Source organism: Vigna unguiculata, chromosome 11, assembly GCF_004118075.2.
Source record: "Vigna unguiculata cultivar IT97K-499-35 chromosome 11, ASM411807v1, whole genome shotgun sequence".
Classification (NCBI taxonomy): Eukaryota; Viridiplantae; Streptophyta; class Magnoliopsida; order Fabales; family Fabaceae; genus Vigna; species Vigna unguiculata.
This window is the reverse complement of record NC_040289.1, coordinates 12104183-12120242: the sequence shown is the minus strand read 5'-3', so window position 1 is coordinate 12120242 and position 16060 is coordinate 12104183. Positions and strand designations below refer to the sequence as shown.

At 38.5% G+C, this 16060-nt stretch overlaps 2 non-coding genes and 5 pseudogenes across 2 annotated transcripts; all 7 read left to right on the top strand.

Annotated features, from left to right (window-relative positions):
* The first annotated feature begins 383 nt into the window (after positions 1-383).
* Positions 384-502, top strand: LOC114170851 (annotated as a pseudogene).
* A 215-nt stretch (positions 503-717) lies between these two features.
* Positions 718-836, top strand: LOC114170844 (annotated as a pseudogene).
* A 215-nt stretch (positions 837-1051) lies between these two features.
* LOC114170849 lies at positions 1052-1170 on the top strand (annotated as a pseudogene).
* A 215-nt stretch (positions 1171-1385) lies between these two features.
* Positions 1386-1504, top strand: LOC114170848 (annotated as a pseudogene).
* Positions 1505-2053: 549 nt separating this feature from the next.
* Positions 2054-2172, top strand: LOC114170836. Its single transcript, XR_003601216.1, has one exon. It is a non-coding gene; the product is annotated as a 5S ribosomal RNA (ribosomal RNA).
* Positions 2173-2387: 215 nt separating this feature from the next.
* LOC114170845 lies at positions 2388-2506 on the top strand (annotated as a pseudogene).
* Positions 2507-2709: 203 nt separating this feature from the next.
* On the top strand, positions 2710-2828 carry LOC114170811. The gene has a single exon (XR_003601190.1). It is a non-coding gene; the product is annotated as a 5S ribosomal RNA (ribosomal RNA).
* Positions 2829-16060: the final 13232 nt, after the last annotated feature.

Genomic DNA, 16060 nt, shown 5'->3' with positions numbered 1-16060 from the left:
AGTTATGCCTAATGCGAAACCCATATATACATTGATTGTACAATACTTCAAAAGTGCATTCAAACTAGCAATAATTCATCGGAACCCATCAGAAGTCCGTAGTTAAGCATGCTTGGGCCAAAGTAGTACTAGGATGTGTGACTTCTTGCGAAGTTCTCGTGTTGTACCTCTTTTTACGTTATTTCTTTTCCTACGTTCTTTTCATCATTGTTTTTTGCAATCAAATCTTAAATTACCATATAAATGACTCCAACTGACTGTTACAAAAATTTCTTTAGAACAAAACAAACCACTTCACGTCCCTGTGCCATCAGGCCACGCCAAATGTTCAAACTTAAGACCAATGCCAAACCCATATGTATATTGATCGTGCAATACTTCACAGGTGCAATCATACTAGCACTAATGCACCGGATCCCATAAAAACACCACAATTAAATGTGCTTGGCCTTGAGTAGTACTAGGATGGGTGGCCTCCTGAGAAGTCCTCGTGTTGCACCTCTTTTTGATGTTATTTTCTTTTCCTACGTTCTTTTGATCACAGGTTTTTGCAATCAAATCCTAAATTACCATTTAAATGACTCCAACTAACTACTACCGAAATTTCTTTAGAGCAAAATAACCCACATCACGTTCATGTTCCCCCACGTCGCGCCAAGAGTTCAAAGTTAGGCCTAATGCGAAACCCATATATACATTGATCGTACAATACTTCAAAGGTGCATTCAGACTAGCACAAATGCACCGGAACCCATCAGAACTCCGAAGTTAAGCATGCTTGGGCAAAAGTAGTACTAGGATGTGTGACCTCTTGGGAAGTTCTCGTGTTGCACATCTTTTTTACGTTATTTTCTTTTCCTACGTTCTTTTCATCATTGTTTTTTGCAATCAAATCCTAAATTACTATATAAATGACTCCAACTGATTATTACAAAAATTTCTTTAGAACAAAACAAACCACTTCACGTCCTTGTGCCATCATGCCACTCCAAATGTTCAAACGTAAGACCAATGCCAAACCCATATGTATTTTGATCGTGCAATACTTCACAGGTGCAATCATACTAGCATTAATGCACCTGATCCCATCAGAACTCCACATTTAAGTGTGTTTGGGCTTGAGTAATACTAGGATGGGTGACCTCCTGGGAAGTCCTCATGTTGCACCTCTTTTTGATGTTATTTTCTTTTCCTACGTTCTTTTCATCACAGTTTTTTGCAATCAAATCCTAAATTACCATTTAAATGACTCCAACTGACTACTATCGAAATTTCTTTAGAGGAAAATAACTCACATCACGATCATGTGCCCCCACGTCGCGCTAAGAGTTCAAACTTATGCCTAATGCGAAATCCATATATACATTGATCGTGCAATACTTCACAGGTGCAATCGTACTAGCACTAATGCATCGGATCCCATCAGAACTCCACAGTTAGGTGTGCTTGGCCTTGAGTAGTACTATGATGGGTGGCCTCCTAAGAAGTCCTCGTGTTGCACCTCTTTTTGATGTTATTTTCTTTTCCTACGTTCTTTTCATCACAGGTTTTTGCAATCAAATCCTAAATTACCATTTAAATGACTCCAACAAACTACTACCGAAATTTCTTTAGAGCAAAATAACCCACATCACGTCCATGTGCCCCCGCGTCGCTCCAAGCGTTCAAACTTAGGCCTTATTCGAAACACAGACGTACAGAGATCGTGCAACACTTCATAGGTCCGATCATACCAACACCAACACAATAAATCGCATTAGAACTTCGCAGCTAAGCGTGCTAGGGCAATAGTAGTTCTAGGATGGGTGACCTCTTAGGAAGTCCTCGTTTTGCATGTCTTTTTTACCTTATTTTCTTTTCCTGCGTTCTTTTCATCACAGGTTTTTCCAATCAAATCCTAAATTACCACCTAAATGACTCCAAATGACTACTACCAAAATATCCTTAGACCAAAACAACGCACATCACGTCCATGTACCCCCGCGTCGCGCCAAGTGTTCAAACTTAGGCGTAATGTGAAACCCAAATGTACATTGATCGTACAATATATCACATGTGCGATCATACCAGCACTATAGCTCCAGATCCCATCAGAACTCTACAGTTAAGAATGCTTGGGCGAGAATAGTACTAGGATGTGTGACTTCCTGGGAAGTCCTCGTGTTGCACCTCTTCTTTACGTTATTTTCTTTTCCTACGTTCTTTTCATCATTGTTTTTTGCAATCAAATCCTAAATTAGCATCTAAATGACTCCAAATGACTATTACCCAAATTTCATCAGAACAAAACAACCCACTTCATGTCCTTGTGCCCCCTCATCGCGCCATGTGTTCAAACTTAAGCCCAATGCCAAACCTATATGTACATTGATCGTGCAATACTTCACAGGTGCATTCATACTAGCGTTAATGCTCTGGATCCCATTAGAACTCTGCAGTTAAGTGTGCTTAGGCGAGAGTTTTACTACGATGGGTGACCTTCTGAGAAGTCCTCATGTTGCACCTCTTTTTGACGTTATTTTCTTTTGCTACGTTCTTTTCATCAATGTTTTTTTTTTTGCAATCAAATCCTAAATTATCACCTAAATGATTCCAACTGACTACTACCAAAACAACCCACCTCACGTCCCGTACCCCCGCACCGCGCCAAGTGTTCAAACTTAGGCCCCATGCGAAACCCATATGTACATTGATCGTGCAATACTTCACAGGTGCGATCATACCAGCACTAATGCACCAGATCCCATCAGAACTCCGTAGTTAAGCGTGCTTGGGCGAGAGTAGTACTAGAATGGGTGACCTCCTGGGAAGTCCTCGAGTTGCACCCCTTTTTTACGTTATTTTCTTTACCTACGTTCTTTTCATCACTGTTCTTTTTTTGCAATCAAATCCTAAAAGTTATCACCTAAATGATTCCAACTGACTACTACTAGAATCTCTTCAGACCAAAACAACCCACCTCACGTCCCCGTGCCCCCGCGCCGCGCCAAGTGTTCAAACTTAGGCCCAATGCGAAAGCCATATGCACATTGATCGTGCAATACTTCACAGGTGCAATCATACCAGCAGTAATGCACCAGATCCTATCAGAACTCCGCAGTTAAGCGTGTTTGGGCGAGAGTAGTACTGTAACATCCTGGTCGGATATTACTAATTTAAGTAATAAAAAATAAATAGATGATGAAAACCTCATTTATTATACATCGCTTCCCAAAAATGGGAGAAATTTTAAAACATTTATTAATTGAAAGTTACTCATAAATCCATAATTTATGAAACACTGTTTACAAAGTTCATAAAAATAATAATGATAAAACGCCAGTAAAAGCTTTTTCTCAGCTAATCCTCTCTCCGATTCTATGCCTCACCAACACCACCTGCAACATCATCTGCTCCCGTGTAACGCATTACACGATCATCGCCAAACACAAGCAAAAAGGGTGAGCTCATAAACAGTTAACATAAGAGGTAATAAAAAAACAAGATAAACCCATCTATTTTATTCTAGTTAATTCTTGGCAAAGACCTTAATCCCCAAGGCTTTTCAACCTTCACAACACACAAAAATAGTTAGTCTTGGATTTAGGGTTTATGATCCTCACACGAACTTGCCCGCTCGTGGTCCTACCTCTACGAACCTCCTCGCTCGTAGTCCTGCTCTATGAACCTCCCCACTCGTAGTCCTGCTCTATTGACCTACCCGTCCGTAATCCAACATACGTGATCCACCAACTACGTACCTCCCGGCACGCAGCATCTCTCAAGTGTGAGCACGGAACATACGAACCTACCTCGCTCGTATCCCCACACGAGAGTAATAGGATATGAACCTCTCCGCTCATATCATCACGTGTTCACCACCATCCATGAACCCACCCGCTCATGGCACAACATCCCCTGATCCAAGTCTCACATCCCAGCATAATAACAAAAACAAGAGAAGCACACTACGCTACACAAGGTACATACTCAAGCTGGTCTTAGGGATTCCAATGCTTCCACGAACTTGCCCGTTCGTGGTCCAACTCTACGAACCTCCCCGCTCGTAGTCCAACTCTATAGACCTCCCCGCCTATAGTCCAACACACGTGATCCACTAGCTACGAACCTCCCCGCTCGCAGCATCTCTGAAGTGTGAGCACGAAACATACGAACCTACCTCGCTCGTATCCCCACACGAGAGTAACATGATATGAACCTCCTTGCTCATATCATCACGTGTTCATCACCAGTCATGAACCTACCCGCTCATGAAAACATCAAGCATATCCCAAACTAGGACCAACACAACAAGTCATGCAAAACATATCACAACGCACCCTGTCACTACACCATTTCCTAGCGCAGCCTAAGCGCTGCTAGGCAAAATAGCAGGACAAACCGCCTGGCGGTTCCACATCACCGTCGGGCGCCACAACTCACAAGACATCCCTATTTCCTACTATCGTCTGGCGGTTCACTCTACAGCGCTATGCTCTACACCACAATGTGACACTACTGGTTTTAGGTACTCTAATTCATTTCATAGAATTCAACCATTCAATTCTCAAACATCCAGAAATCGACATACATATTCATATATTCCACATAAGACACAATCAAAGCTATATACTTACTTCACATGCCCTCACAATTCCATTCAATTAAAGTATGATTATCATGTTCCCACACTTTCCCAAAACCCGTCATGATCATGCAACACTCGATCATAGTGATATCATCAATAGTGGCCTTTTTCACACACTTATAACATCATTCATTCGAACTAACATATATAGGTTCATTTATTCAACATGTATAGCAAGCACCGCCAAAAACATATTCATCAATCACACATCTTTATATTTATATATATACATTCACCAATCAAGGTCATACCAGCACTTGAGCACACTTAATCATCCATTAGTAATCATACTATTAGGGAATTCAAACAACCAATCATGTAGTGAAGAACAACATGTTGTGAAACACCTTCCAAAATTTCACCTAAATTGGACGGTTAACGAAGCGGGAAATGCAATTTTATGAAAATTACGCAGAATAGAAAAATCGGTGGCGCCTGGCGGCATGAAACTAGCGTCGGGCGGTTCTTGTTCCACAAAAAGTACGAAAAATAGTGTTTTTCGTGAATCATACACTACACCTCACTGGTATGGTGCCTGGCGGCCAATGGGTTACCGACAGGCGGTTGCTGCTGTACCAGGAACCCAGAAATCCTCCCCGCACCTACGAACCTTATTCCAACCCCTACAATTCTGATTCCCTTCGATTTTAGACTCCATACTCACAACTCAAGTGTTTAGGTTTGCAATTTATTTCATACAACTTCTAATTCCATTCCGATTACAACACATAATAGTCACATACAATGCACACCAACAAATTTCCAAAAGTAGCGATTACTCTTGTGCCAAATAACATAAACAACCAAGAACAGCTTCACACCGCCAGGCGGGCCATGTATTTCCGCCAGGCGGTTCATAACAAAACCCAGTAATTAGGTCACTCCTGATGCGTCGCCTGGCGGCATCCTCATGCCCGCCAAGCGGTTTCTGGACGAAAACCCAAAAAATTACGAAAAATAGTGCAAAAGCAAGGGAAAATCCATGCAATCATACATGGCAAGGCACATTCTTTCATACACATTACAAAATACCCAAAATAGCTCCCCTTACCTGGAATTCGCGCTCCAATTGGTCCTCTAGCCCTTGTCCTTATGATGTCCAAGAGTTTCCTTTTTCTTCTTCACACAAAACTCAACTCTACCTCTCCCAAAATGCCAATGACTCCTATGCAATCCTCCCTTGCCTGTACTCTCAACTACAATCCCGTTTTCCCTCACTCTCTCCAATTTCACTAACTCTTAATTACTCCTTAATGACTGTTAATGGTCCAAAAACGAAAATTAATATTAATCCTATGGTTAATTGCTATTCAAAGCCAATTATGGCTATTCTCTACCTTTCTTGGTTGCCCCTTTTGCAGCTAGGGTTTCTATGGCTCTTCATTACCATGCATAAAGAGAAACTTAATCAAAAAGGAATTTAGTTTTGTTCTTAGCAAGGTTTGAACCCACAACCACTCAATTGTCAAGTCAAGTGCTTAACCAATTTAACCAATCATGTTTAATAATAATTCCTAAAACTTTAGGATTACATTATCACGTCTCACATTCAAATATACATTAAAATAATACACAAGTTAAAACAACATACAAATGGCATACATAGGACTTGAACCCAAGTCCTCTCACATAATCAAAGTACTCTCAACCACTTGAGCTAGTACTTTTCCACATCATAGTACTCCGCATTAAATGCCTTAAAGGCTCCTATTACTCACATGTAATAAATAATTATTTAATTAATTATTTAAATTTCTCGGGTCTTACATTCCTCCCACCTTTAAAGATTTTCGTCCTCGAAAATTGAGCTTACTAGGGAACAAGTGCGGATAGGATTGCCTTGTGAGGTCTTCCATCTTTAAAGTCAGCTTTTGGGTTGCCTCGTCCAAAAGGACTTTCACAGTACATATCTCTTTCCCTTTGAGTGACTTGACTTGAGAATCCAAGATTCTCACTGATCCAACTCCCATTATTAGATCCTCACGTACCTGGACGTTGTCGTCCTCTAACACAAGTGTAAGACTTGCAATCATTATAGTGTTTACACTGAGTCCTTGCCATCTGGTCTTCAATATCTATTCCCGTACTTCTCTTTCTTCCCATTCCTTGCGAAACCATCCGATTAGAACTATTCACACCAGCTCTTCCTCAGGTACTAATGCAATAAAGAACTTCACCACTCCAAAGTGAAATTCTAGTATCTACTTGAAAACGAGTCTAGTACTCTTCCACCATTGAGATGCTCTACATCTATTCTTCTCTTGTCTTTGCTAAGTAACTCTAGTTCACACGACATTCTGCCCTTACCTCTTTTTTTTATCCATCTACAATTGATACACCGTTGTTAGTTTATCTCTTTGGATCATTGAACACCACCGTGTTAAGTACCATATCGTTCTAAAATGAGATTGGAAAATAACCTATCCACTCTTGTGTTGATGTCCCAGTCTCACAAAAGAGTCAATTCCAATTAACCTTGAGTATGGATTCTTCGATCATCCCGAGACATCACCAAACCTAAGTATTTCGCACTTAGTTGCAATTGTAGAGTGAACCAACATCTCACTACCAACTCCCTCTTGCAAACAAGCAGAACCTAATTCTCATAATGACAATACCAAGGAGTATATGATCTTGATTAAAACCAAAACGCATACCCCAAACACCACTTTTATACCTTGTATCCTTTTAATTATTATTTTAACCGATTCAATACCAATTAGTAGAGACACTCCTTCAACTACGCAAGACTTTTCTCTTTTCCTTGCATCCTCCCTTGTGCCATGACATTACCAACTGCCTCATTCCAATAAGAACAACTTAACGAAGTACTTCTTCTTTCGATACTTGAAATCGTTCATCTCATGTCCCAAGTCAAATCTTTCTCTCTTGTGAGCCACCTTATTTAGGACATCCATTCTACTCCTTATTTAATTGTGGTTATTGGTGAGAAGATTTAACTGCCTCTCATGGAGGTTGACCGACATAAAACCTTGAACATACAGTATTCTTACTACATTGGTTGGTTTTCCCCTCTTCTTAGAACATTGCCTAATCGACCTATTCTTTCGAGCTCTACCTCAACTTTACCTTCTGCTTGAGATTCTCACTTCCTTGTCTCTACTCTCTTGGTTTAGCCTTAGCCTCATAAGTTTCACTACTTTCCACTCCGACCTCAGACCCATGTTAGGATGTAGTACCAATTTGACTTCTCAAATTTGTTGCACAAGCATGCATTGAACACCTCTCCTTATTCTAACATTTGAATTTGATTCTTCTCGCAAAACTTGTGGTATTCGTTCCAAGAACCTATTCTTGCCCTCAGTTTAACGCGATGTTTCTAAACTCCTCTAGTGCTTTTCGCCTACAAATCTAAAACTTAATTTCACTCGTACACTGATACACAACCTTCTGCATATTCGTATCTTCGGTCAAAAGACTAACTCAAAGGACCTACTCTAACCCCTGCAAGGCAAGCAGGTCAAGTTTAACCTTGAATCTGCATTCCTTTGCCATCACAAATAACAAACACATACCACAGAAGTGCAAACATAACAAGAAAAGGTATAGGCGAGAAACTCTACCTATAACTTCCTTCTCTTTCACCAAAACCTTTAGAATTAAGAAGGAAACTATCTCTAATACAGTCATGAGTGTGAACCCTCATCACTTTACAAAGATTTTTTTCTATTCTTAATGCTTCCAGTTTTACAACTCTACGCAGTCCGCAATCAATAGTATGATTGATAAACTACAAACCCATTCTTACAAGGTTTTGCAACCAAAACACGACAAGCTCACTCCCCAAGGCCCAAAAATCATTTGAAAACCATTGCTCTGATACCAAATGTAACATCCTGGTCGGATATTACTAATTTAAGTAATAAAAAATAAATAGATGATGAAAACCTCATTTATTATACATCGCGTCCCAAAAACGCGGGAAATTTTAAAACATTTATTAATTAAAAGTTACTCAAAAATCCATAATTTAGGAAACTCCGATATAGTACCCAAATTCATAAATCAGTAAAACACTGTTTACAAAGTTCATAAAAATAATAATGATAAAACGCCAGTAAAAGCTTTTTCCCAGCTAACCCTCTCTCCGATTCTATGCCTCACCAGCACCACCTGCAACATCATCTGCTCCCGTGTAACGCATTACACGATCATCGCCAAACACAAACAGAAAGGGTGAGCTCATAAACAGTTAACATAATAGGTAATAAAAAAACAAGATACACCCATCTGTTTTATTCTAGTTAATTCTTGGCCAAGACCTTAATCCCCAAGGCTTTTCAACCTTCACAACACGCAAAAATAGTTAGTCTCGGATTTAGGGTTTATGATGCTCACAAGAACTTGCTCGCTCGTGGTCCTACCTCTACGAACCTCCCCGCTCGTAGTCCTGCTCTACGGACCTACCCGCCCGTAGTCCAACACACGTGATCCACTAGCTACGTATCTCGCCGCACGCAGCATCTCTTAAGTGTGAGCACGGAACATACGAACCTACCTCGCTCGTATCCCCACACGAGAGTAGTAGGATATGAACCTCTCTGCTCATATCATCATGTGTTTACCACCATCCATTAACCCACCCGCTCATGGCACAACATCCCCTGATCCAAGTCTCACATCACAGCATGATAACAAAAACAAGAAAAGCACACTACGCTACACAAGGTACATACTCAAGCTGGTCTTAGGGATTCCAATGCTTCCACGAACTTGCCCGCTCGTGGTCCAACTCTACGAACCTCCCCGCTCGTAGTCCAACTCTATAGACCTCCCCGCCTATAGTCCAACACACGTGATCCACTAGCTACGAACCTCCCCGCTCGCAGCATCTCTCAAGTGTGAGCACGGAACATACGAACCTACCTCGCTCGTATCCCCACACGAGAGTAACATGATATAAACCTCCTTGCTCATATCATCACGTGTTCATTACCAGTCATGAACCTACCCGCTCATGACAACATCAAGCATATCCCAAACCAGGACCAACACAACAAGTCATGCAAAACATATCACAACGGACCCTGCCACTACACCATTTCCTAGCGCAGCCTAAGCGCTGCTAGGCAAAATAGCAGTACAAACCGCCTGACGGTTCCACATCACCGTCGGGCGCCACAACTGTAACATCCCGTCAGGGTATTACGAATTTAATAAATTAAATCAAAGTAAAATAATTACACTGCATTTAGTAATACCTCATTTCCCAAAAACACGGGAAATTTAAAACTTTAAATATACGAGTTATAAAACCAGGAGTCCATAATTCATAAAACTGAAATAAAAGTCAATGGCTCCTGCCAAGTTTACATAATCCTCATAAGGATAAAATAATAAACAAAATACATATGTATATACATAATATCCCATGCTAGCCCTCGCTCTGAGTCTAAGCATCTCCTGGCCCACCTGTCACATCATCTGCTCCCGGTTAACAAGTTATTCGATTATCGCCACACACACACAGAAAAGGTGAGCTATGCACAAAATATATATAAAGAAACATGAGAATAAATATGTTTCCCAACCCAAAATAACATAAATAATTTCATATTTCATAATCACCCAACCATGACCCCATAGTCCTTCATGAGTCATATGCATGAACTAGGTCTTGGGACTTCCCTGTGCTCCCACGAAACTGACTCATTCGTGGTCCAACCCTGTGAGCTTATCCCGCTCATAGTCCTGCCCTACAGACTCCTCGCCTGTAGTATAAACATCCAAGTCTCACACTTGGACCCTGGCACGCACGCAATCACCATACTATGGACTCCTCGCCCAATAGTAGCTGACGGGAACATCACAGTTCCTTGCCCATCGTGCGCCCGACACATGTAATCACCATACTAAGGACTCCTTGCCCATTAGTAGCCGACGGGAACTCAACCAGTTCCATGCCCATCATGTGTCCAACCACCGAGCACATCCCAAACCCCTAATGGACTTAGTCCTTCAAGCCCACCCATCACAACACACGCATATACAATCTAAGTATGGCATAACAACCAAACACACTCACAAGCACATAGAAACATAGTAAATCGCATAAACTCGCTTAGGCTAGGGACACCTCGCCCAAGCTAGACCCTCAATCTCGCTTAGGCTAGTCCACCTCGCCTGAGCGAGTTTAACTCATCAACCAAAACACATCATCTCGCTTAGGCGAGATCCTCTCGCTTGGGCGAGCCACACGTTCGCCCAAACACCCATGCCCATCTCGCCTGGGCTAAAACACAAGCAAAACACCATACACGACCAAGACATCTTGCTTAGGCGAGGTCATCTCGCCTGGGCGACACCCTGATTCGCTCAAAATCAATAAACCCCTCGCCTGGACGAGGAATCGCGCTCAACACGCTCCACTCCCTCGCTATCTCGCTTAGGCGAACCCCACTCGCTTGAGCGAGTGTATGAGTCGCTTAAAACCAAAGCTAATCGCCTGAGCGAGAACCTCAAGCGAGGTGAGAACATGAGTCCCTGCATGTCTCGCCTAGGCGAGTCCCACCCGCCAGAACGAGAAATGCAGGTTCTGCACTGTTTTACGCACCCAAGCACTTCATCAGCGACCCAAAAACGCTCCCAAAACCCACCAATTCAATTGTCAACATTACACTCACAAAATGCAAGGTACAATTGCCATACAGACTCCCATTCCCACATTTCATACCATAAAAACATACACAACACAAAATAGTCATCATAAGCACCAATTCACATGAAATTCCCAATCCAACAGTGCCAAATACACATCCCCTAATTTCTAGAGATGGCAAATAAACCCGTGCCCGTGGGTATCACCCGAACCCGTCCCCGTTTTGACGGGGAATCCCCGCTTTGACTGGGTATGGGTATGGGTATGGGTAATACCCGAAATTTTCAACTGGGGATGGGGATGGGGATAGGGATATATATATACCCGCCCAAATACCCGTCCCCGCTTAAATTACTAAACTATTTATAATTTATTAAATAATCTAAAAAATATATATAAATAAATAATATATTTACACATAAAATATAATATAATATAATATAGTATATATACATATAAATAAAATATACTTATATATATATATATATATATATTTACACATATACATGTAATATAATATAATATAATATAATATAATATACATATAATATATATACATAATAATATAATATAATATATATAATATATACGTATAAAACAAATTAATCATTTAACTAGTGAGATCTTTTATAAACAAATTTATAAAAATTTAAAAGAAATATATATATATATATTATATATATATATATATATATATATATATATATAAGCATAAAATATCTACGCATATACATATAATATATATATATAATAATATAATATATATTATTATATTTATATTATTATATAATATAATATAATATATACTTAAAATAAATATATATATATATATATATATATATATATATATATATATATATAAACATAAGATATCCACACATATAATATATATACATAGTAATAATAATATAATATATAATATAATATAATATAGGGTTAAGTATGTTTTTAGTCCCTGAACTTTGACTCAAAATTGGAATTCGTCCCTGTCTGAAATTTCAATACATTTTAGTCCCTAAACTTTAAAAATGAATGAATATAGTCCTTTAAACTCAATTATGTTAACTTTTCTTCAGGTGTCGAACGCATTTCTCAATAGATATTGAACCAGGAATGTGTCAAACAATGTAAACAACTCCAATACTAACCTGAAAACGCATTCGACAAGTAAAAAAAAGTTAACATAATTAGGCTAAAAGGACTATATTCATTTATTTCTAAAGTTTAGGGACTAAAATGTATCGAAGTTCTAGACAGGGACGAATTCCAATTTTGTGTCAAAGTTCAGGGACTAAAAATATACTTAACCCTATAATATATATAAATAATTATATATATATATATATATATATATAAACATAAGATATCCACACATATAATATATATATACATAGTAATATTATATAATATAATATAATATAATATAATATAATATATATATATATATATATATATATATATATATAACATATTTCTCATTCTCTTTGTTTTTTGTTATACACTTTGTTTACTCTCTCAATTGTCTGGTTTGTTTTTCAAGATTTAATTTTGAAGGTAATTTTTCTTCTTCTTATTACATAATTTTTACTCTCTGTACATGGTTATGTTCAAATAGGTGTTCCTCAATTTCATTCTATGAAACAATTTTTAGGTTACACATTTGATTATCTTTATTTATTTATTTATTTTCATGAAAATGTTTGACTCTTATTTTGTAGCTCTTCTTTTTGTTACTTTGGTTATACACTTTTTTACTCTCTTTTAATTGTTTGGCTTGTTCTTTAAGGTTTAAGCAGATCTTTAAGGTACTTTTCCTTTTATCATAATCTTAATTATACATTTTTTTTTCCGTTATGTTATGTTCAAATGGATATTCTCAAATTTGGGTCACACATTTAATTATCTTTACTCCTTTATGATAATGAATCTGATGAAGAAGGTACATTATATTCTAGTAATTAAAATTTTCAATTTCAATTATTATATCATATCTAATTTTTCATTTTTTTTCTATGTGTAGGTGGATCGAATGCAAATGAAACCACTGATCATTTGTAAAATTAATAAATATTTTGGTTATTATAAAATTTTAGTAATGTGTAATTTTTTAGCTTTTATATAATTATTTGAATTTTATTTAGTTGTTATTTGATACTTTAATTTGAGATTTATACTATTATAATATTTTTCTTAATATTTGACATCATGAAAATCAAAAAGAGTATGTTATTTTAATATTGAATATTTTGATAGTATCATGATTCCGTTGGTGTGATTTTTAAATTTTTTTTATAAAAAATATTTAATTGATATATGGAACAATAAAAAAATGGGTATGGGTATGGGTATAAGAAAATACCCGTTACCCGGTGGGGATGGGGATGGGTCAAAAGTTGTATACCCGTTGGGTTTGGGGATGGGGATGGAGATGAATTTTTATTATGGGGATGGGGATGGGATCATGATACCCGTACCCGCCCCGCCCCGTTGCCATCCCTACTAATTTCCCTCGTAAAGAACTCGAAAATTCATGGCAAAACAACATCCCAAGCATACAATCTGACCAAAAGCATATAATTGCAATTCAGCTCCCCTAACCTGGATTGATTGCTCAACAATTGTGAAGGCAGACCCCCTTGACTCAAAATCCTTTCTTGCTTCAACCCTTGCGCCTCAAAACTCAGTTCACCCTCTCAAACTCGTGCTCCTCTCTCAAGCCAATTCCAGAAATGCCAAAACCCTTCCCTTTACCTAATTTTTGGCTTTTATATGTGCCTTTAAGATAGGTATTAAAAATAAAACGAGTTTTGGGCCTTTAAATTTCCTCTTCAATATTACTTATTTAATAAATTCCCAGCCCCCTTGGCTGCCCATTTTGCTAGGCTTTTCTTCACCCCTTCACCTTCATATAACCACTATTAGTTAGCAAAAACAAAACTTATTATTTGCCTACCAAGGTTTGAACCCATGACCTTCCACTCATAAGGCCATCTCACAACCACTATGCCAAATCACATTTGATGATATTCACAAATCAACAATAGTTTACAATACTAATCACATACCCACACATATCCTTAAAATCAATAACAAAACAATCACACATAATTGACATACTTAGGACTCGAACACAAGTCCTCTCACACAACCAAAGTACTCTAAACCATTTGAGCTAGCACTTTTCCACGTCACATTAAACAACAATTAATGTCATAATGGCGTCTTCTACCCGCATTTATTAATTAATTAATTAATTAATTTCCCGGGTCTTACAGCAACTCATAAGACATCCCTGTTTCCCACTATCGTCTGGCAGTTCACTCTACAACGCCATGCTCTACACCACAATGTGACACTACTGGTTTTAGGTACTCTAATTCATTTCATAGAATTCAACCATTCAATTCTCAAACATCCAGAAATCGACATACATATTCATATATTCCACATAAGACACAATCAAAGCTATATACTTACTTCACATGCCCTCACAATTTCATTACAATTAAAGTATGATTATCATGTTCCCATACTTTCCCAAAACCCGTCATGATCATGCAACACTCGATCATACTGATATCATCAATAGTGGCCTTTTTCACACACTTATAACATCATTCATTCAAACTAACATATATAGGTTCATTTATTCAACATGTATCAGCAAGCACCGCCAAAAACATACTCATCAATCACACATCTTTTTATTTATATATATACATTCATCAATCAAGGTCATACCAGCACTTGAGCACACTTAATCATCCATTAGTAATCATACTATTAGGTAATTCAAACAACCAATCATGTAGTGAAGAACAACATGTTGTGAAACACCTTCCAAAATTTCACCTAAATTGGACGGTTAACGAAGCGGAAAATGCAATTTTACGAAAACTGCGCAGAATAGAAAAATCGGTGGCGCCTGGCGGCATGAAACTAGTGCCGGGCGGTTCTTGTTCCACAAAAATTATGAAAAACAGCATTTTTCGTGAATCAGACACTACACCTCACTGGTATGGCGCCTGGTGGCAAATGGGTTACCGACAGGCGGTTGCTGCTGTTCCAGGAACCCAGAAATCCTCCCCGCACCTACGAACCTTATTCCAACCCCTACAATTCTGATTCCCTTCGATTTTAGACTCCATACTCACAACTCAAGTGTTTAGGTTTGCAATTTATTTCATACAACTTCCAATTCCATTCCGATTACAACACATAATAGTCACATACAATGCACACTAACAAATTTCCAAAAGTAGCGATTACTCTTGTGCCAAATAACATAAACAACCAAGAACAGCTTCACACCGCCTGGCCGGCCATGTCATAACAAAACCCAGTAATTAGGTCACTCCTGATGCGTCGCCTGACGGCATCCTCATGCCCGCCAAGCTGTTTCTGGACGAAAACCCAAAAAATTACGAAAAATAGTGCAAAAGCAAGGGAAAATCCATGCAATCATACTATGGCAAGGCACATTCTTTCATACACATTCCAGAATACCCAAAATAACTCCCCTTACCTGGAATTCGCGCTTCAATTGGTCCTCTAACCCTTGTCCTTATGATGTCCAAGAGTTTCCTTTTTCTTCTTCACACAAAACTCAACTCTACCTCTCCCAAAATGCCAATGACTCCTCTGCAATCCTCCCTTGCCAATACTCTCAACTACAATCCCGTTTTCCCTCACTCTCCCCAATTTCACTAACTCTTAATTACTCCTTAATGAATGTTAATGCTCCAAAAATGAAAATTAATATTAATCCTATGGTTAATTGCTATTCAAAGCCAATTATGGCTATTCTCTACCTT